This window comes from Balaenoptera physalus (assembly GCF_965194825.1).
Source record: "Balaenoptera physalus genome assembly, chromosome: 5".
Lineage (NCBI taxonomy): Eukaryota > Metazoa > Chordata > Mammalia > Artiodactyla > Balaenopteridae > Balaenoptera > Balaenoptera physalus.
Window position 1 is genome coordinate 9,061,255 of NC_138884.1, and position 22,495 is coordinate 9,083,749.

General features: G+C 39.6%; 1 protein-coding gene and 1 long non-coding RNA gene across 13 annotated transcripts in view; one reads left to right on the forward strand and one right to left on the reverse strand.

Annotated features, from left to right (window-relative positions):
* LOC309660844 overlaps window positions 1–14,827 on the forward strand; it is a 398,319-nt gene extending 383,492 nt beyond the window's left edge. Inside the window, exon 3 of the long non-coding RNA XR_014263672.1 lies at window positions 14,721–14,827. This is a non-coding gene — a long non-coding RNA (uncharacterized lncRNA). The remainder of the gene's footprint in view (window positions 1–14,720) is intronic.
* ABCG2 (ATP binding cassette subfamily G member 2 (JR blood group)) overlaps window positions 1–22,495 on the reverse strand; it is a 156,187-nt gene that overhangs the window by 103,015 nt on the left and 30,677 nt on the right. The gene's annotated exons all lie outside the window — the stretch shown is intronic.

The following is a 22,495-nucleotide window of genomic DNA, read 5'->3' on the forward strand; positions in this document are numbered from 1 at the left end:
ATGTTATCAGTCATAATTCTAGTTATTATCTTAAAACGTTGTATATCACAGAGATAACCAAATTTCCTTGTCAATTCTATTGACAAGGAAATAGAATCAGATCTAATGAATCAGATCTTAAATAAAGGACATTTTAAAGTCTTTTATCATTTACAGGCAATTAGTGTTTCATTCAGATGCTTTTACAAAAACTTCCTGCAAGTGTGTTTCACCTTCAGAGAAATTCATGGACAGGAAACTAACAAGTACTCTAGAATACAAGTTTCTGGTGACTTTCAAATTATATCACTGAACTGGATAAAAATTTACACAACAGAGAAACTGATGACTTCATAAAACTTCTAACAAAAGATTAAGCAGAACAAGAATTACAAAGGACTGAATGAAATGAGGAAAATGATCATAATTTTTTATGATTTTAAGAACTTGAAACATTGCAGATTTTTTTAACATTTTGTTTCTTCAAATTTAAGAAAACCTTTTTCTCTTCTCTTTCAAGCTAATTATGACTTAGAGCAATTTGGCAAATTATACCTTTGTAAGCAGAATTGAAACATTTATCTTTTTCCTCCCTACCTGATCCCTCCAGAATTCAGAAACTCTCAGTGAATATTCTTTTCTTGGGAATATAGTTATTTGCATATGTTCAATAAGAATCTGTTCTCCTTATAACAGAACACAGTTGGAAAATGATTATATTACTAAAGTTTTCACTGGAAGAACGTATTTGAGAGAGACATATACAGACTCAGCTATGACCAGACAACTTTAAGGAACTAAGATTGACTCTACGGAGGCAACAAAGCCCTTTGGAAAAACAGCCTGGTACCTTGCTTACAGGGTTCCCAGTGCCTTACCAGGTGAGTAAGGAAGGTCACACTTTCTGGCAGGCCCAGGAACCTCAGGATATTTTAGGGACCTCAAGAAGAGAGGAATTCACCCAAATCTATGGGTACTGCAGGCAAGTTCTGATGACAAATGTTTGACTTGGCTTCTTAGCCTCAAGAGGCTGTTAAAAGTTCAATCTGGAGGGGGCTTCCCTGGCGGTCCAGTGGTTAAGACTCTGTGCTCCCAATGCAGGGGGCACAGGTTCAATCCCTGGTTGGGGAACTAAGATCCCACATGCTGGGCAGCGCAGCCAAAAGATTAAAAAAAAAAAGTTCAGTCTGGAGATTCCTTATAAAAAGTTCCAGTGAAGCAGATTTAAAAGAGCCTATATGGTCAACCGCTATTCTTGCTGCACTTCTGTAAATAACCAGGCCAAGTTTGTTGAATCTAGACTTATTTTGCAAACAAATTAGCCTTAATGTGGCTATCTTTGGTAAAAATGAGGGAGATTTTAAAGAAAAAATAAGCTTCAGTAGGAACTATAATACACACTTGTGGATATTAGATTCTGGTGCTATTAATTTCCCTTGAGGTTTTGTTATTTTCTGAAAACTGGACTGAAGCTTGAATTTTTCTAGTTTCCTCCAATATTTGGCTACAACTCTCCAAACTAACATTTACTTATTTATTTTTTTGGCTGTGTCGGGTCTTCGTTGCTGCGTGCGGACTTTCTCTAGTTGAGGCGAGCGGGGGCTACTCTTCATTGCGGTGCGCAGGTTTCTCATTGCGGTGGCTTCTCTTGTTGCGGAGCACAGGCTCTAGGCACGTGGGCTTCAGTAGTTGTGGCACGTGGGCTCAGTAGTTGTGGTTCGCGGGCTCTAGAGCACAGGCTCAGTAGTTGTGGCGCACGGGCTTAGTTGCTCCGCGGCATGTGGGATCTTCCCGGACCAGGGCTTGAACCCGTGTCCCCTGCATTGGCAGGCGGATTCTTAACCACTGTGCCACCAAGGAAGTCCCCAAGCTAGCATTTCTAATTTTCTCCCTCCCTTTTAACTTGGAATCATTGAGAACTAAAACTGTCCTTTTTCCTAAAGTCCTACAAACTGAAGCTAGATGTTTTAAAATAAATTTTGGAAAAATTACCACAATAACTCACGTTTAGACAATCTTCCTCATGCCTGTTGCTATATGGGCCACTCAGAAAGTTTACCTGAACATCTGATGACATCATCAAAGACATTCAAACTACAAAATCTGCTTCAACCCTGAAATCCAGAAATCTTCTCACCTGATTTCCTGGCTACCCTGAGAACTCAAAAACTTATCTATAATTTGCTCCAATTATTAACCGTTGTTTTTCTTTTGTCTCCATAGAAATGCCTCTTATTAAATACCTGCTTGCACCATAGGCCTAACTTTGGGAACCCAACTGCATGACCACCTCCTGAATGAGTTTAACTGAAGTGACCTATTGTCAAGACTAACAGACTTTGAAAGGGAACAGCTCAATTTTTAATATGTAAAACTTCCAGGCAAGTTTCAGAGGAGGGAACTATTGGGGCCCAACCACAGGACAGCCCAAAATATGCCTCAGTGGAATTCTGATTATCTTGAATGAATGTTACTTGAGAAACAGCTGGTTAAAAAAAAAAAACAATATTAAAAAAAAAGGAAAGAAAACTAACACTGACTCCTCTCTTTCCCTGTGAAAGTGGGAAATACATCTAGTGTGTGAAGGTACTCTCCCTATACCAGGAGGCTAGAGAGCCCCCTTATCAACAGAGTTAGGGAACCCAAGGCTGAGAAAGCTGTATAAACTAACTCTGTTACTTCTTCATCAGTCTGCTACCCCAAGAACAAGCCCCTTTGTTTTGTTAAATCTTTGCAAATAGTTGTTTCTTTGTCTAAAAATAATATATAAACAGCCTGCTTTGGTTGCTTGGGGGGGGGTCCTATTTCTATGAGACCTTTGTGTGTACAAATTAAATTATTTTCCTGTTAATTTGTCTTGTGTCAATTCAATTATTAGACCAGCCAAGAGAACTCAAGAGGGGTTAAGGGGGCAAATTTCCCCTTCCCCACACTACCAAGTACTAATTTTTGCTGCTTGAGCAATTAATCATTTGACAACTAATTCAGACATAGAAACATACAAAAAAAAATGTGTCTGCCATCACTGTTGAGGACAGAAATTGGCATTTAAAACCATTCAAGCAGACTGCCAATTTTCAGTCAGATAGGTAAGGACCTTGGAAGACATCACTCTTTGCTAACAACAAATAAAACAGCTGAAGAGATTGAACATTCGATAACTTTTCTTAGATCTGTCAGAGAAGTGAGTCCATGGGGCAAACTGCTTCCCCTAAAATTGGACAAATATAGAAAATCACAACTTAGAGCAGAAACCCACAAACAAGAACCTCTGTGGGAACCAGCGCCAGGGTAGGAGAACCTGAACTGTAAATGATGAACTGCCAGAGGCTCAGAGTGGGCAAGTCTGGGAGTTAAAAATTCCAAAGGGTTCCCATTCTTTTGTGAGTTTCACCTCCTGGAGTTCTGCCAGGTTCTCAAAGGAAAGAGCAGAGAAAAATCCCCTTGGGCTTCCTGCAGGAAAAGTAACCATTTTGAAACACACCAGAGCATTCTGTTCTTAACAAAGCCTGCCCTCAAGAGAAATTATGTTACCAGAGCCTAACTGACCTGGGGAAAAGCAACTACCTAACTCCACCCTCTCCAGCCATCCTGTCTCACCTATGGTTACGGGTGTGAAGAGAGGCTGAGAAGCACAAAGTTCACAGCCTAGGGCACAAACTCACTTAACAATGGAGATCTAATCACAGGACTATAGAAAGCTTCTCCTCCCCATATCTTACCACCACCACCACGTCACTAAAGCACTATTTATCAGAGTTCCTTTTACCCAGCACATGCCTGGCTTTCAGCAAAAAATTACAAGGTATAAAGAAGGTAAAATAAAACAGTTTAAAGAGACAGAGCAAGCATCAGAACCAGACTCAGATATGGCAGGGATGCTGGAATTATCAGACCATGAATTTAAAACAACTATGACTAATATGCTAAAGACTCTAGTGGGAAAAGTAGACAAGATGCAAGAACAGATGTGCAATGTAAACAGAGACAGACATTTTAAGAATCAAAAAGAAATGTTAGAGAACAAAAACACTATAATAGAAATAAAGAGTGACTTTCATGGGCTTATTAGTAGACTGACACAACAGGAAGAATCTCTGAGCCTGAGGATATGTCAATAGAAACTAAACGCAAAGAGAAAAGACTGAAAAAAAGGGTACAGGATATCCAGGAGCTGTGGCACAACCATAAAAGTTGCAACATACACATAATGGGAACATCAAAAGGAGAAGAGGGAAAGGAACAGGAGCAATGTTTGAAGCAATAATGACTGAGAATTTCCGCCATATTAAGATCAGACACCAAACCACATGTCTTAGTCAGCTTGGGCTGCTATAACAAGTTACTATAGACTGGATGACATAATTAAACAATAAACATTTGTTTTTCACAGTTCTGGAGGCTGAGAAGTACAAGATCAAGGTGCCAGGAGATTCGGTTCCAATGAAAACCTGTGTCCTAGTTTGTAGGTGGACGTCTTCTTGCCGTATCCTCCCATGGCAGACGGTCAAGAGAGTGAGAGCAAGCTCTCATAGCTCTTGTTATAAGAGCATTAATCCCACTTAGGAAGGCTCCACCCTCATGACCTAATTACTTCTCAAAGACCCCACACACACCTCTTAATACCATCACAAGTGGGTTAGGATTGCAACATATGAATTTTCGGGGGGGGGGACACAAACATTCAGTCCATAACATCACAAAACCATGGGAAGCTCAGAGAACACCAGGCAGGATGAATGTCAAATAAACTACACCTAGGCATATCATATTCAAACCGCAGAAAATCAAAGACAAAGAAAAAAATCTTGAACGAAGCCATAGGAAAAGAGCATCTTACCTAAAGAGAAGCAAAGAATTACTTCCTACTGCTCCTCAGAAACCATGTAAACCAGAAGAAGGTACAGGAAAATATTTACAGTGTTGACAGAGGAAAAAAAACCAACCTAGAATTCTGTACTCTGCAAAATTATCCTTCAAAAACGAAGAAGAAATAAAGACTTTCTTAGACAAACACTGAGGGAATTTGTGGCCAGTACATCTGCCTTGCAGGAAATGTTAAAAAGAAGTTCTTTAGAGAGAAGGAAATTGATATAGGTCAGAAACTTGGACCTACATAAAGAAAGAACATTAGAGAAAGAATAAGTGAAGGTAAATAAAAACCTTTTATCAAAAAAAAAAAAAGAGAAAAATACCGTATGCTAACGCATATATATAGAATTTTAAAAAGAGGTACTGATGAACCTAGTGGCAGGGCAGGAATAAAGACGCAGACGTAGAGAACTGACTTGAGGGCACGGAGGGGGAGGGGAAGCTGGGACAAAGTGAGAGAGTAGCATTGATGTATATACACTACCAAATGTAAAATCGATAGCTAGTGGGAAGCAGCACATAGCACAGGGAGATCAGCTCGGTGCTTTGTGACCACCTAGAGAGATGGGATAGAGAGGGTGGGAGGGAGACGCAAGAGGGAGGAGATATGGGGATATATGTATATGTATAGTGGCTTCACTTTGTTATACAGCAGAAACTAACACACCATTGTAAAGCAATTATGTTCCAATAAAGATGTGAAAAAAAACAAAAAAACCTTTTATATTTTTTATTCTTAATAGTCTAACAGATAACAGAATATCAACAATGATACAAGGGATGGGAGGGAGGAATCAGGAATATTTTGTTATTATAAGGTACTTACACAACCCAAGAAGTGGTACAGTGTTATCTGAAAGTGAACTAGGATTAGTTGTATATTGCAATGTATATGGCAAATTTGAGGGCAACCACTAAAAAAAGTTTTAAAAAGACTGTAATTGATACGCTAAGAAAGGAGAGAAAATGGAATCATATAAAATACTCAATTAAGACCACAAATTGCAGAAAAAGAGCGGAAGACGAAAACAGTAACAAAGAACAAGAGTAATGAATAGAAAACAATAATAAACATGGTATATATTAATCAAAATATATTAATAATCGCTTCAAACATCAATGGTCTAAACACAACAATTAAAAGACGGAAATAGTCAAAATGTATCAAACAATAAGATTCAACTACATGTTGCCTAAAAAAAACCCACTTTAAATATACAGATGCGTATATATATATATATATATTTTTTTTTTAGATGCATATATATTTAAAAATAAATGGATAAAGAAAGATATACCATGCTAACACTAATCAAAGGAAAGTAGGAGTACCTATATTAATTTCAGAGCTCACTTCAAAGCAAGGAAAATTATCAGGGATAAAACGTGACACTCCATAATGATAACGGGGTCAGTTCTCCAAGAAGTCATAACAATCTTTAAGGCGTATGTACCTAACAACAGAGCATCCAAACACAGGAAGCAAAGCTGATAGAACTGCAAGGAGAAACAGATAAAACCACAACTGTAGTTGAAGACTTTAATACGCCTCTGTCAGAATGGACATTTCCAGCAGGCAAAAACTGAGGAAGATCATAGTTGGGTGCAGCAGCACCACCAATCGACTGGATATAACCGGCGTCTAGAGACCACTTCCTCCAGAAATAGCAGATCACACATTCTTCTCAAGCTGACGTGGAACACTCGCCAAGACAGATCACATTCTGGGTCATAAAACACACTTTTATCATTTTAAAAGGATAGAAATCATACAATGCGTGCACTCAGACCACAGAGAATTTAAACTAGAAGTCAATAACAGAAAGACAGCTACAAAATCTGAAAATATTTGGAAATTAAACAACGCAGTCTTATTTTATTTAGTTTAATTAAAATATAGTTGGCATGCAATATTATGTTCGTTTCAGGTGTACTACATGGTGATTTGACATTTGCATACATTACGAAATGATGACCACAATAAGTCTAGTAACCATCTGTCCCCATTCGAAGTTATTACAATATTATTGACCATATTCTTTATGCTGTATATTACATCCCCATGGTTTTTATTCATTTTATGACTGGAAGTTTGTACCTCTTAATCCCCTTCACCAATTTCTCACCATCCAGCACCCTTTCCTCTGGCAACCACCTGTTTCTTCTCTGTATCAATGAGTCTTGTTTTTCTTCTGTTTGTATTAAACAATACGTTTTAAATAACATATAGGTAAGGAAGAAATCTCAAGAGAAATTAAAAAGGTTTTGAACTAAATGAAAATGAAAATACAACTTATCAAAACTTGTGGAATGCAGCAAAAGCAGAGCTTAGAGGAGAATTTATAGCATTGAATGTATTAATTTTAGCAAGGAAGAAAGATCTAAAATGGGTCATCTGAGTTTCAACCTTAAGAAACTAGAAAAAGAAGAGAAAATTAAATACAAAGCAGAGAAAAGGAAAAAGTAAAATTCGGGACTTCTCTGGCCGTCCAGTGGTTAAGCAATGCAGGGGGCCCAGGTTCGATCCCTGGTCAGGGAACTAAGATCCCATGTGCCACAGGGTGGCCAAAAAAAGAAGAAAGAAAAGAAAAGAAAAAGTAAAATTAGAGCAGAAATAATGAAGTTGAAAACAGGAAATCAATAGAGAAAATCAATGAAGAACCAAGGCACATACCGGAAGAAAATACCTACAAAAGACATATCTGATAAAGGATTATTATACAAAATATACAAAGAACTCCTAAAACTCAATACTAAGAGGACAAACGACTCCATTACAAAATGGGCCAAACACCTGAACAAATACCTCACCAAAGAAGATATACAGATGGCAAATAAGCGTATGAAAAGATGTTCCACATCATGTTATTATGGAACTGCAAATTAAAACAAGAATGAGGTGCCACTACACACCTGTTAAAAAGGCCAAACTCCAGGGAATTCCCTGGTGGTCCAGTGGTTAGGACTCTGACCATTCACTGCCAGGGCCCGGGTTCAATCCCCAGTCGGGGAACTAAGATCCTGCACGCTGCGCGGCGCAACCAAAAAAAAAAAAAAATTCCAAACTCTAAAACACTGACAACATCAAATGCTGTCCAAGAACTTTCATTCATTGCGGGTGGGAATTCAAATTGGTACAGCTACTTTGGAAGACAGTTTCACAGTTTCTTACAAAACTAAACATACACTTACCATGGGATCTAGCAATCACGTTCCTCAGGATTTACCCAAATTAGTTGAAAACTTAGGTCCTCACCAAAACCTGAACACAGATGTTCAAGCAGCTCTAGTCATAACTGCCAGAACTTGGAAGCAACCAAGATGTCCTTCAGGAGGTGAATGGATAAATAAACTGTGGTACATCCAGACAATGGAATATTATTCAGTGTCAAAAAGAAATGAGCTATCAAGCCGTGAAAAGACATGGAGGAAACAAACACATGTTACTAAGTGAAAGAAGCCACTCTGGAAAGGCCACATACTGTATGCTTCCAACTATGTGACCTTCAGGGAAAGGCAGAAGTATGCAGACAGTAAAAAGTCAGTGGTTGCCAGGGGCGACAGGACGGAGGAATGTGGAGCACGGAGGATTTTTAGGGCAGTGCAACTCTTCTGTGTGACACCACAGTGGTGGATACCTTTGTCCAAGTCCACAGATGCAATAGAATGTACACCACCAAGAGTAAACCCTAATGTGAACTATGGACTTGGGGTGATGATGTGTCAGTGTGGGTTCACTGACTGGAACAAATGCACCACTCTGATGGGGAAAATCACTAATGCAGGAGAGTGTGTTTGGGGTAGTGAGCAGAGGACATAACGGAAAATCTCTGTACCTTCCACTCAATTTTGCTATAAACCTAAAACTGCTCTTTAAAAAAATCTATTTAAAAAAAAAAACAACGTAAGGGGAAAAATTACTTTGAAAGTTGTGATCACACAGGTAAAACCATAAATGCATATCTAGTATTCTAATAATATAATAATATTAATAATCTAATAATATTTAGAATAATAAATATTCTAAAAATGTATGGTCCTAAAAGATAGCAAGAATATGAAAGAATGAAGAATTTCATTAAGTCCAAAAAGCTTTAAATGTAGACCAAAATAAACAATTAGATTAAGGTCCCTCTGCCACAATGAAAAAAAAAAAAAGCATCCTCCTGTCAATGTTTAAACTAGCGTAAATTGCAGACTTCAGTCAGCAATCAGAAGAATTAGCTAATATGTAACCTAAATGCAGGGATATAACAATAACTCACCTTGAAATTACCTAATCAACCACAATTCAAGGTCAGGGCAAGAACTCAACCTCTGCAGAAATCTCCAGTTCCAGGTCACGCTACCTTACCAGCTAAGATAGCTGCCAGCAGTGTTAAGGGTGACATAGTTTCCTTAGTGTTTAAGCATCTTTCATTCTAGGAAGAACTGAAATTAATCCTAGAAATGTTTAAGATAATCAAATACATGTTAATACTTTGATATTAAAGAATTTTTATCTATTTGTTATTTTATAAATTTACATTATTTAATAGAATTTGGTCCATTAGTCCAGTTTCAAATGTGTAATTAAATAAGTGATTTAGGCTTTTGATTTAAAGTTGAAATCCTACTAAATTTGTAGAAAATAACAGGACATTTAATAAAAGAACTAGGGTTGGGGACTTCCCTGGTGGTCCAGTGGATAAGACTCTGTGCTCCCAACGCAGGGGGCCTGGGTACAATCCCTGTTTGGGGAACTAGATCCCACATGCATGCTGCAACTAAGAGTCCGCATGCTGCAACTAAAGATCCCGCATGCCGCAACTAACAGCCCACATGCTGCAACTAAGAAGTCCGCGTGCTACAACTAAAGATCCCGCATGCCGCAACTAAGAGCCCACATGCTGCAACTAAGGAGTCCACATGCCGCAACTAAAGACCCCACATGCCACAACTAAAGATCCCGCACATCGCAATGAAGATCCCGTGTGCCACAAGACTCGGCACGGCCAAAATAAATAAATAAATATTCAAAAAATTAAAATAAATAAATAAAATTAAAAGAACTAGGGTTTACCATAATTATAATTTCAATTATTTGCCTCACATGCATTATTTGAGCAATTGGGAAAGCTTATTTTGTTAAATTAGAAAATAGGAGTAACTAAATGTGCAGAAAAGAGTTCACACAGCAGGTCTGAGACTGCTATCCTTAGAAACGTCTGCTCTGGAGATTGGCCCTTGGTTGGCCTCTGGAAGTTGAGTCACGGAGCGTTCCTATGCAATAGTTAACTGATAAGGATGGTTCACTTTGCCTAGACTGTTTGTGCAAACAATATGGTTTATGCTGAATGCCTGCTCACATTTTGGCAGTCTGGAATTTTGGTGCATGCTAGGCAGAGCGTGCCTACATACTCAGCACCCAATAAAAACCTTGGGCTCTAAGTCTCGAGTGGCTTCCCCAGGCCAAAATACTGCACACGTCAACAAGGACCTACTGTAGAGCACAGGGAACTCTACTCAATACTCTGTACTAACCTATATGGGAAAAGAATTTGATAAAGAGTGGATATATGTATATGAGTAACTGAATCACTCTGCTGTACACCTGAAACTAACACAACATTGTAAATCAACTATACTCCAATGTAAAATAAAAATTAAATTTAAAAAAATATGCTGCACACATGCTGTTGAGTTTCCACTGCTGGGGGAAGAGCATGTTCTGTGTGACCCCTGTGAGAGGGGAAGAGCCTGAGGAACCTTACAGATGGAATCTTCCAGACTCTGCCTTTGTCCTTCCCTTACGATCTGCCTGTGTGTCCTTCCTATGTTGCTGTAATAAATCTCAGCTATGAGTAGACCTACACACTGAGGTCTGTAAATCCTTCCGGTGAATCTGAAGGTCGGGGTAGTCTAGGGGTCCCCCAACACACTAGGGAAACTGGATGTTCTTCTTCCACATACAAAGTGTTTGGAAGTGTTAAGTTAAATAAGTTTATAAATTAGACCAAACATGATTGAAAGAGCTCTTAGAAGTGAATAATAAAATTTTTTAGACTTATAAATAGAGCAATAGCCATCAGTAAACTGAATTTACAGACTTAAGGAAAACTAGAGCCTTGAATTTATAACTTTGATCACCAAATATTAATCTCTAAAATTCAAGTAAACTTCTGAATAGGCTTTTCAGCCCCCCAAAACCTCCCTTGAGAGGATCAAAAAAGCTCAGATTTAGTATATCTCATCAGCCCATAGCAGCCCATAGCAGGTTGTCTCCTAGTCTCAGTGGAAGAAGGGTATTTTTTCGAACTGACCACAGTTCCCTATCACTAAGATTTCAGTTAAAAAGGAGCCTAGGATCCAGCCCTGTTTATACCACTTAATAGTCAACCGTATCACACATCTTACAGAATCTGCTTCTAATGGTGATGTTAAAATACGATTTTTATAAAAGCACCAGTGGGTAGGGAGTCCAACTGAACTCCTGCAATAATTGGGAACTCCATAGTGTTGAAGACCCAGGAAGAGTTAATAAAAATTATCCTTTTAATATACTTCAGTACCTTTGACAGATTTCTCCACTGGACGCCGAGGAGCGTAGCAGAAGTCTCTGCTAGAGCATCATGCCTGAAACCTACTTGTTACACATTAAAAAAAATTCTGCTTTGAGAACTGCACTGGAAGGAGAAAACAGACTTTCTCCCCGTAACTAGCACAGTACCTGGCACTCAGTCAACCCAGTTAACATTAATAAATGAATGAAGGCGTTAATGATTTAGTTGAGGGGATAAGATATAAACATCCCAAAGTTAAATGATAATAGGAGACAGTGGTTTTGAAGACATACAAGAGGCAGTAAGTGATAAGTTGCCAAATAAATGGAAGTGAGAATAAGGGTTAAGAGCTCAAAGTAGCAGACTGCTGTAGGCTACAGGGGTCAAACAGCCTTTATGGAGGAGGCTGGTCTTTAAAAACCTTGGCCTTGAAAAATATATTAGGTTTGAAGATGTAAGAATGGGGAAAGGTCTGAGAAGCAGACAGAAGAAGACTGTGCCAAAGGGATGGAAGTGAGAAAATAACAGAGATGATTTTCAGATGCGCGTTGATCCTCTCACACTGCAGCCCAGCTGTTTACAAAGGAAGAGTGGGGAAAGGCCTCTTAGCTCCAGGCTGTGACGGCTGTTTTTCCCAGGCTCAGGAGTTTGGACCTGATTCTTTCCATAGGGAGAAGAATGAATGGGTTTTCAACAGTAAGGATAGATGAAAGAGTTTGGTGGCTCTAGAATAAAGATTATACTAGGGACAAGGTGTAGGATGGTTTAAGTTAGACTAAAGAAGTGAGCACTGTTGCCAGAGAATACAGTAGTTAGAAAACAGTCCAGATATAAAGGAATAAACGGTAAGCTAAACTAAGTTCACAGGTTTTAGAAAGACATACATGTCTTAAGCACTGTAAAGGAAGAAGTGATGGGACAGGTTACCACATTGAAAGGGAAGATAAAAGTATGTTGGTGAAAGTGAAGGAAGAGAGTAAATTTTCAGAATGAAGTATGCATCTGTGGGTTGTTTATATTTTCATATTTTCTTTTTTTTTTACACCGAGTTGGAATCAGTGTGTATATCAGAAGGTAGTGTGAAAAAAGTTTAGACCGCTACTTTTCCAAGACAGAAAAGAATTTTTGCAGCTGAAAATGTAATTGAAGCACATGCCCGAGGGGTTTAATGCTTACGTATTTTTAAGACTAGAATCCTGGCTTTTCCAATAAACTGAGAGAGAGTCAAGCAGCCCATATCTTGAGGGATAATGCGCACAGAGATAAGCTGGTATGTTGCAGTCTGCTGGGGTCTTTGGAAGACTTTTCAACCATTTTGTAGAGAAGAGCCCGAGACACAAACAGCTTTGGTGATTGTGCTTCAGGAAAGAGGACAGGCTGTCAAGTTCTCTGCCAGTGGAAGTTGAAGGAAACAGAACTAAAGGAATTGTTTGGCCATTTTCTAATGCGTCCCAGCTGGTAGACGTGCTTCGGGAAAGGGTGAACAGCTCCTGGCCGAGGGGGAAACAGCTTTAGGAAAGCAAAGCCAAAGCAAAGAATTGGCAGCACTCTTAGGAAGCTGAGTAGCACTGTTAAGGCCAGCCTGGCCTTCCTGTTCTGTGGAATCACAAACATATTTTGTATTTCACTGACAAATACTGCAGCAGCCAAAGACCTGGATTTCAAGTCTATTTCCATGCAGAACCAACTATTCTTAAAATTATGAAATCAAATACTCCTATCAGCATCCTAATCCTCCAAAACCATGCAACTAATCATTCTATGATGGAGAGAATAAACAATCTCTTTTCACCAAAAGCAACCAAAGTCCTCTATTCCTTCAAAATGCTGTCAACTACCCCCTTTATTGTAGGCAACAGAACAAATAAAATAAAATGGAGTTTTCTTACTGTGCCAAATGAGGCCAGCTGCTCCAGAACCTGAAATGCGCTGAAGATGTACCAAACTATTACATACACAGAGACACATGTGGCCCCTGGCGGTGAGCAACTTTATGCCCACACTGTTGATTACTGAACGTCTATAGTAAGGTAATCCTTTGCACCCAAATGGTACACTAAGCAAATATAACCAATATCCCGTACCTGTTATTCTTGCAGTCGGGGACTGCCTTGCCTGAGTTCTTTCTAGGTAGAGTATGTTGGCCCTTTCCGAAGCAAACAAAATTCTTTCCTACTTGAAGAGAAGAAAACGAGAGAAAAACAGAAGCTCTGCAAAGTGATTAAAAGGAAGTATGTAATTATATTTAGAGGGTTATCTTCTCTTTTCAGGAACAGAAACACCTTTGGTCTGGCTGCTGCTTTAAGACTTTCTGGTGCAAAAACAGAAAGTAAGTATCGCTGGGTAATCTATAAAGATTAACCTTGTGCCACTGGGATCAAAATTTTATTTTGATACCATCGATAACATTCAGCTGCGCTTTTGCTTTATGAGGTTTAAAGAAAACCTAGTTCCTCGCGTGTAGCTGTCATGTCATTTTGGAGCCTCAATATTGGAACACTCTAATTAAACCACTTTGAAGAAATCATCCCACAATTTGTTAACTATGACTTTCTTTGTAAACAAGCCATGGTTGTCGGCTGGCTGCAGCTTTGGGTCATTGAATCCAGTGGCTAGAATCCAGTTGTCATTAAGAGTTTACAAAACCAAAAAGAACAAGCAAGTATTTACTCTCTCTGGTCTTTCCCTCAGTTCTTTCATCTTTTTACCTCCTCGTCAAATCCATCCCCCGTTCTGGCCTCACCTCTGCAGTCCCTGAATAAGCTGCAGTACAGTCTTCTGTATCTCCCTCAGTGTTTTCAATGGTTATGAACGGAATCTAATTTTACTGATACTTTGCTGAACACCAAACAGTTTTATTAAATATATAGTTGAAAAGGGGACGTCCCTGGCTGTCCCGTGGTTAAGACTTCACCTTCCAATGCAGGGGGTGCAGGTCCGTCCCCTGGTCGGGGAGCTAAGATCCCACATGCCTCATGGCCAAAAAAAACCCCAAAACATAAAACAGAAACAATATTGTAACAAATTCAATAAAGACTTTTAAAAAATGGTCCATATCAAAAAAAAAATCTTAAAGATAAAAAGATATATTTGAATGGAAACCTACTCTCCTAGGGTAAGGAATCTGGGTGGGAGTGAAAGAGAAAAGAGAAACTAAGGAGAGTTTTATGTTACTAAACTATTCAAACAAATAATTCTACAAATATAATCTCTCTAAATTGTTGAGGGGCATTAATGGATATTGTCCCATTAGTACCATGTTGGGGACACCCACAGAATACTGCAGTTGTTAAAGACCCTTTGAGCGGGACTTCCCTGGTGGTGCAGTGGTTAAGAATCTGCCTGCCAATGCAGGGGACACGGGTTCGAGCCCTGGTCCGGGAAGATCCCACACGCTGTGGAGCAACTAAGCCCGTGAGCCACAGCTACTGAGCCTGTGCTCTAGAGCCAGCGAGCCACAACTACTGAGCCCATGTGCCACAACTACTGAAGCCCGCGCACCTAGAGTCCGTGCTCCGCGACAAAGAGAAGCCCCAGCAATGAGAAGCCCGTGCGCCACAACGAAGAGTAGCCCCCGCTCGCCACAACTAGAGAAAGCCTGCACGCAGCAACGAAGACCCAACACAGCCATAAATAAATAAATAAATTTATTAAAAAAAAAAAAAAAAGACCCTTTGAGCTAAACATGATACTACTGCACCTATAGTCATGCTGTGATTTTGGCTACTATGATCTCTTTTCAAACATGGCTGAAATTTAAATAGCCTGGGGAGCTTTTAAAAACTCCAAAGTCCAGGCCAACCCCACACAATTAAATCGGATTCTAGCCTGCAGACAGGCTGAAATCCAAGGCTGCCCCACCCTTAATGTGCACATGGAACCACCCGAGGATCTGGATAAAAATGCAGCTTCTGACTCTGTAGATCTGAGATGGGGCGCAAGACGCTGCATTTCTGGCGGGCTCTCAGCTGATGCCCACGCTGTTCCTTCCTGGGCCTCGACCAGTAAGGAAGAGATTAGTTAGACAGGCAGTCCAGGTCAGACCTTGGTCCCTGCCACAGTCACCTGGGACATCTGGTAAAAATACGAAGACCCAGACCCGTTCCTGTCTCAGTGAACCTGGGCCCTTGTGTTTCTCAGTAGCTTCCAGGTGACTCTGACACATCAGGACACAAGAACCACTGGGCGAGACCATCTAATCACTCTGCCCTGTCCACTGTAGCTTTCTTGCTGCCCCTCGTTTCCTTTTCTGTATCTTCTGAATTCCTAGAATATAAATATCAGAAGAGACTAAAAAATCAAAAGAATAGAGTCTTTTTCTTTTAATATATTATTTATTTATTTATTTTTGGCTGTGTTGGGTCTTTGTTGCTGCGCATGGTCTTTGTTGTGGCAAGCGGGGGCTACTCTTTGTTGTGGTGTGTGGGCTTCTCATTGCAGTGGCTTCTCTTGTTGCAGAGCACAGGCTCTAGGCGTGCAGGCTTCAGTAGTTGTGGCACGCGGGCTCAGTAGTTGTGGCTCGTGGGCTCTAGAGCGCAGGCTCAGTAGTTGTGGCGCACGGGCTTAGTTGCTCCGCGGCATGTGGGATCTTCCCAGACCAGGGCTCGAACCCGTGTCCCCTGCATTGGCAGGTGGATTCTTAACCACTGCACCACCAGGAAGTCCTAGAGTCTTAATGTAGTTTAACATTGGTTGTACGAAATACATTACTCAATTAAAAAAAAAAAAACAATTCCTGTGGCAGATATGTCCTGCCTAACAACCCACTTCAAGAATCTCTGGACTAACATGATATTTGACATTTTATTTGCAAAATCTCACTTTGACTCATGTTATCCAATAATCTTTATCTCCCTCAATTTTCATAATCGTGCACCTCCTCAACCTGAATCTCATACTTATGTACGATGTTTCTGCATATTTTAATGATCGCTCTGCTTAAAATTATAACAGTGTCACCAAATAGCCGCTTTTAATTAAGAATATCAAAAGAGACTATCTGGTCTATGGATCATATTTTCTCATATTATGCTATTTTCTACCATATTTTAGGGCATATACTTATATTAAGAAAATGTGTACCTTTTGTTTCCAACAGACAGACATGACGTCTCCTGGCATGATACATTTATAAAATGTTGTATTTCTTAATATTAATAATAATAGCTAACACTTATTGTATACTTCCTAACTACCAGACACTTTTCTAAACACTTAACATGGTGTAACTCGTTTTGTCCTCTCAGCAACCTAGGAGATAGGGGTCTCCTTTGTGACAGATGAGGAAGCAGGAACTTGGCCAAGGTGACAGATTAGGATGCAGTAGAACTGGGATCTAAATAAAGCCTGGCAGTAAGTGAATAATTTCTGTGTCACACTGGTTTTGGTGGTGGTGTTTACACATACATGTCTCTTCATTAAATACTTGTATGTTTTCTTTTTCCTTTTAAATAGACTTTAATTTTTGGAGCAGTTTTAGGTTCACAGCAAGACAGAAGAGAGTACAGAGTTCCCATATACCCCTTACCCTCTATAAGCACAGCCTCTCCCAAATCAACATAATGCTCCAGAGTGGAGCATTTCTTACAACTGATGAACAGACACTGACATATCATTATCACCCAAGTCCATAGTTCACATTAGGATTTACTCTTGGTGGTGTACATTCTGTGCATCTATGGACTTGGACAAAGGTATCCACCACTGTGGTGTCACACAGAAGAGTTGCACTGCCCTAAAAATCCTCTGTGCTCCACATTCCTCCGTCCTGTCGCCCCTGGCAACCACGGACTTTTTACTGTCTGCATACTTCTGCCTTTCCCTGAAGGTCACGTAGTTGGAAGCATACAGTATGTGGCCTTTCCAGAGTGGCTTCTTTCACTTAGTAACATGCATTTGTTTCCTCCATGTCTTTTCACGGCTTGATAGCTCATTTCTTTTTGACACTGAATAATATTCCATTGTCTGGATGTACCACAGTTTATTTATCCATTCACCTCCTGGAGGACATCTTGGTTGCTTCCAAGTTCTGGCAGTTATGACTAGAGCTGCTATGAACATTTGTGTTCAGGTTTTGGTGAGGACCTAAGTTTTCAACTCATTTGGGTAAATTCTGAGGAACGTGATTGCTAGATCCCGTGCTAAGTGTATGTTTGGTTTTGTAAGAAACTGTGAAACTGTCTTCCAAAGTAGCTGTACCAATTTGAATTTCCACCAGCAATGAAAAGTTCTTGGACAGCACTTGATGTTGTCAGTGTTTGTTTTTTTAAAGAATTTTTTAAAATAAATTTATTTATTTATTTAAAAACTTTTTGGCTACGTCGGGTCTTCGCTGCTGTGCGTGGGCTTCCTCTAGTTGCAGTGAGCGGGGGCTACTCTTCGTTGAGGTGCGCGGGCTTCTCATTGCGGTGGCTTCTCCTGTTGTGGAGCACGGGCTCCAGGCACGCAGGCTCAGTAGTTGTGGCTCACGGGCTTAGTTGCTCCACGGCATGTGGGATCTTCACAGACTAGGGCTCAAACCCGTGTCCCCTGCACTGGCAGTCCGATTCTTAACCACTGCACCACCAAGGAAGTCCCTGTCAGTGTTTTAGAGTTTTACCTTTTTGATAGGTGTGTAGTGGTATCTTATTCCTGTTTTAATTTGCAATTCCATAATGACATGCTGTGAAGCATCTTTTCATATGCTTATTTGCCATCTATATATCTTCTTTGGTGAGGTATGTGTTCAAGTGTTTGGCATTTTCTAATGGGGTTGTTTGTTTTCTTAGTGTTGAGTTTTAAGAGTTCTTCGTATATTTTGGATAACAGTCCTTTATCAGATATGTGTTTGGTAGATATTTTCTCCCGGTCTGTGGCTTGTCTCCTTATTCCCTTGACATTGTCTTTCACAGACCAGAAGGTTTTAATTTTAATGAAGCCTAGCCTATCAATAATTTCTTTCATGGGTCCTGTCTTTGGTGTTGTATCTAAAAGTCATCACCATGTCCAAGATCACCTAGATTTCCTCCTACGTTATTTTCTTGGAGCTTTATAGCTTTGCATTTTCCATTTAGGTCTATGATCCACTTTAATTTTTGTGAAGGGGGTAAGGTTTGTGCTTAGATTCTTTTTTTTTTTTTGGTCCTCCCTGTGGCTGTCCATTTGTTCTAGCACCATTTGTTGAAGACTATCTTTATGCCATTTGCATTGCCTTTGCTCCTTTGTCAGAAATCAGTGGACTATATTTATGTGTGTCTTTTTCTGGGCTTTATTCTGTTCCATGATCTATTTGCCTATTCTTGCACCCATATCATACTGTCTTGCTTACTGTAGCTTTATAGTAAGTCTTGAAGTCAGGTGGTCTCAGTCCTCCAACTTTGTTCCTCTCCTTCAATACTATGTTGGCTATACCAGGTTTTTTTGCCTCTCCATATAAACTTTAGGATCAGTTTGTCAAAATCCATAAAATAACTTGCTGACTTTTTTATTGGGATTGCATTGAATCTATAGATCAAGTTGGGAAGAACTGACATCTTGACAATATGGAATCTTCCTACCCATGAATATGGAATATCTCTGTATTTAGTTAGTTATTCTTAGATTTCTTTCATCAGAGTTTTGTAGCTTTCATCATACAGATCTTGTTCATATTTTGTTAGATTTATACCTAAGTATTTCACTTTGAAGGATCTAATGTAAAGGGTATTGTATTTTTAATATCAAATTCCACTTGTTCATTGCTAGTATATAGGAAAGTTGTTGACTTTTGCTTATTAACTTTGTATCCTGCAACCTTGCTATATCATTTATTAGTTCCAGGAGTTTTTGTTGTTGTTATTGTTTTTTTTAATTTTTATTTTATATTAGAGTATAGTTGATTAACAATGTTGTGTTAGCTTCAGGTGTACAGCAAAGTGATTCAGTTATACATACACACGTATCTATTCATTTTCAAATTCTTTTCCCATTTTGTTGTTGTTATTGTTGTTGTTGTTGATTTGTCTGGATTTTCTACATAGACAAGCATGTCATCTGCAACCCAAAACAGTTTTATTTCTTCCTTCCCAATTGCCATAACTTCTTGTCTTATTGCATTGCTAGGACTCCCAGTGCAATAACTGAAAAAGAGTGTTGAGAGACAGCATTATTGCCTTGTTCCTGATCTTGGTGACAAAGCGTCTAGCTTCTCACCATTAAGTATGCTGTTGACTGTAGGCTTTTTGTAGATGTTCTTTATCAAGTTGAGGGAGTTTTCCTCTGTTCCTGGATTGATGAGAGTTTTTACCATGAATGAGTATTGCATTTTATCAAATGCTTTTTATCATCTTTTGATATGATCATGTGATTTTTCTTGTTTAGCCTATTGATGTGACTGATTACAATAATTTAGTTCAAATATTGAACCAGCCTTGCCTATGTGAAATATATGCCACGTTGTGTAAAATTTTGGATGTATAATCCCACATAGTATATAATTCTTTTCATACACTGTTGGATTCAATTTGCTAACATTTTATGGAGGATTTTTGCATCTATGTCACAAGAGATATTGGTCTGCACTTTGTTTTCTTTTCTTGTAATGTCATTATCTGGTTCTGGTGTAAGGATAATGCTCATAGAGTGAGTTAAGAAGTATTCCCTTGGCTTCTATCTTCTGAAAGAGATGGTAGAGTATTGGTAGAATTTTCCCTTAAACGTTTGGTGGAATTTCCCAGTGAACCCATCTGGATCTGGTGCTTTCTGTTTTGGAAGGTTATTAATTATTGATTCAAGTACTTTAAGATATAGGTCTATTCAAATTGTCTATTAGGTCTTATTTTTAAAAAAAAGATAATTTTATTGCTTTGAGTGGCATTAATAGATAGTCTTGCTATCTACTTGTTATCAGGAGGAATTCTTCTTATTTTATTTATTTATTTGTTTGTTTGTTTATTTTTGGCTGTGTTGGGTCTTCGTTGCTGCACGCGGCTTTCTCTAGTTGCAGCGAGTGGGGGCTACTCTTCGTTGCGGTGTGCGGGCTTCTCATTGCGGTGGCTTCTCTTGTTGCGGAGCATGGGCTCTAGGCGCGTGAGTTTCAGTAGTTGTGGCACACGGGCTCAGTAGTTGTGGCTCACGGGCTCTAGAGCACAGGCTCAGTAGTTGTGGTGCACAGGCTTAGTTGCTCCGCAGCATGTGGGATCTTCACAGACCAGGGATCAAACCCGTGTCCTGTATATTGGCAGGTGGATTCTTAACCACTGTGCCACCAGGGAAGTCCCTAGCAGGTCTTGAATATAGCTATAGGCACACTAACTAAACTTAAGCTGATTCAACTAGTTATAAAACCATGACAGCTGGCTTAGAATACATCAGAATCACTTTGGTGCTTTTCATAAATAAAGACTCTTACAAAATACATACACACACACAAACAAGATTTTGATTCAGTAGATAAGAAGCCAGGAATCTAGACTTTAAAGAAACATTACCAGGTGATTCTGACTCTGATGCAGGTAGACTGTGGACCACACTCTGAGAAACAATGTTTGAGATTAGACAAGATTAGATTTGATCAATTTGTTTTCCCCCTCTTTTAATGTGCTAAAGTGGACCAAATTTTATTCCTAAGAAAATACCTGGCTTTGCCTTGTAAGGGCTGGTTATCTTAACATCCATAAAAGGACTTCAGCACTAAATGGTGACTATTTGTGGCCTACATAGGAGAACTTAAATTTCCTCTTCACTGGAATGAATGAAGAGAAAAAACTCTCTGTGCTGGTCAGGAAAAGGTAGAGATGGGAAGCAGAAAGAATGCAGTAGGTCATGCTTTAATCTGTAGATGAGGGACTTCCCTGGTGGTCCAGTGGTAAAGAATCTACCTTCCAATGCAGGGGATGCAGGTTCGATCCCTGGTCGGGGAACTAACATCCCACATGCTGCGGGGCAACTAAGCCCACACACGCCACAACTACTGAGCTCGCGCGCCTCAACTAGAGAGAGAAAAACCCGCACACCACAACTGGAGAGAAGCCCTCGCGCCACAACTAGACAGAAGCCTGCACGCTGCAAAGGAGAGCCCATGTGCTGCAACAAAAGATCCCACACGCCACAACTAAGACCCAATGCAGCCAAAAACAATAAAGAAAATAAATAAATTAATTAAATAAATATTTTTTAAAAAGAGAAATGAAACACTTAAAAAAAAAATCTGTAGAGGAAGGCCAACTATTATGATGCTGTAAAAGAGTCATATGTATTCAAGCTTAGTTAGTGTGCCCTTTGGCTAGACCCAAAGACGCAGGTGTAATTTCCCAAAGCATTTGCCAGTGTGAAATGAAAACACATCTTTTTGCGCTAGACATTCTTAAAGTCGAGCCTCTCAGAGGCACCCTCCAGAGAAGAAACCATTAAGGAATAATTGCATTTGATGATTGACAAGTGTTTTTCAGTAATTTTACATAAATTCTAACTACATTAAGAGGGAGAAAATGCCCCCATAACTTTGTATTTCATTTCCAACATAACTCACTGTTAACTAGGTTGTCTCCTTGATATTCTATGGAAACTATACTCCAGATTAAAGACTCTCTGAATTTATAAAACCACTATTCTGAAAACAAGTATAATTAGTTTGCTACACTGGTTCTTACTGTCTTGTCCTAGTTCTTATTCTTTCTATGTGCCCATATACCCCTGTACCATCTGTTCAATCATCCATTTTAGAAATCTGAGAAGCCAAGCTCACCACCTACGTCTCTTGAGCCATGTACTCGTGGCTATTGGTATAACTTTGAAATTCCTCCAAGAAGCACCAGCTTTGGGGTACAAATGAGGATAGAGGAATGGCGATTATTTGAATTTCACTGATTGGTGCCTCTATCTCCATGACGCAAGATCTTCAGCTTCCAAATGTCTTCTGGCATCACATTCTGACATAAATCTTCTGAAGTCCTTCTACTGTGGCCCCTTCGATGTCTGATGTCCATGAAGCACTCGACGGTGGCGCTTCGTTACTGCAGCTGACTTACATGAAAACACCGACATTCTCTGGCAGGGGTGCTTGTCTTCCAGGGCTTGAAAATCTGAATGAAAGCCCCAAAGGTGTCAAAAGGAGGCTCCATGCTCTTCAGTCCCCACTGTGCCAG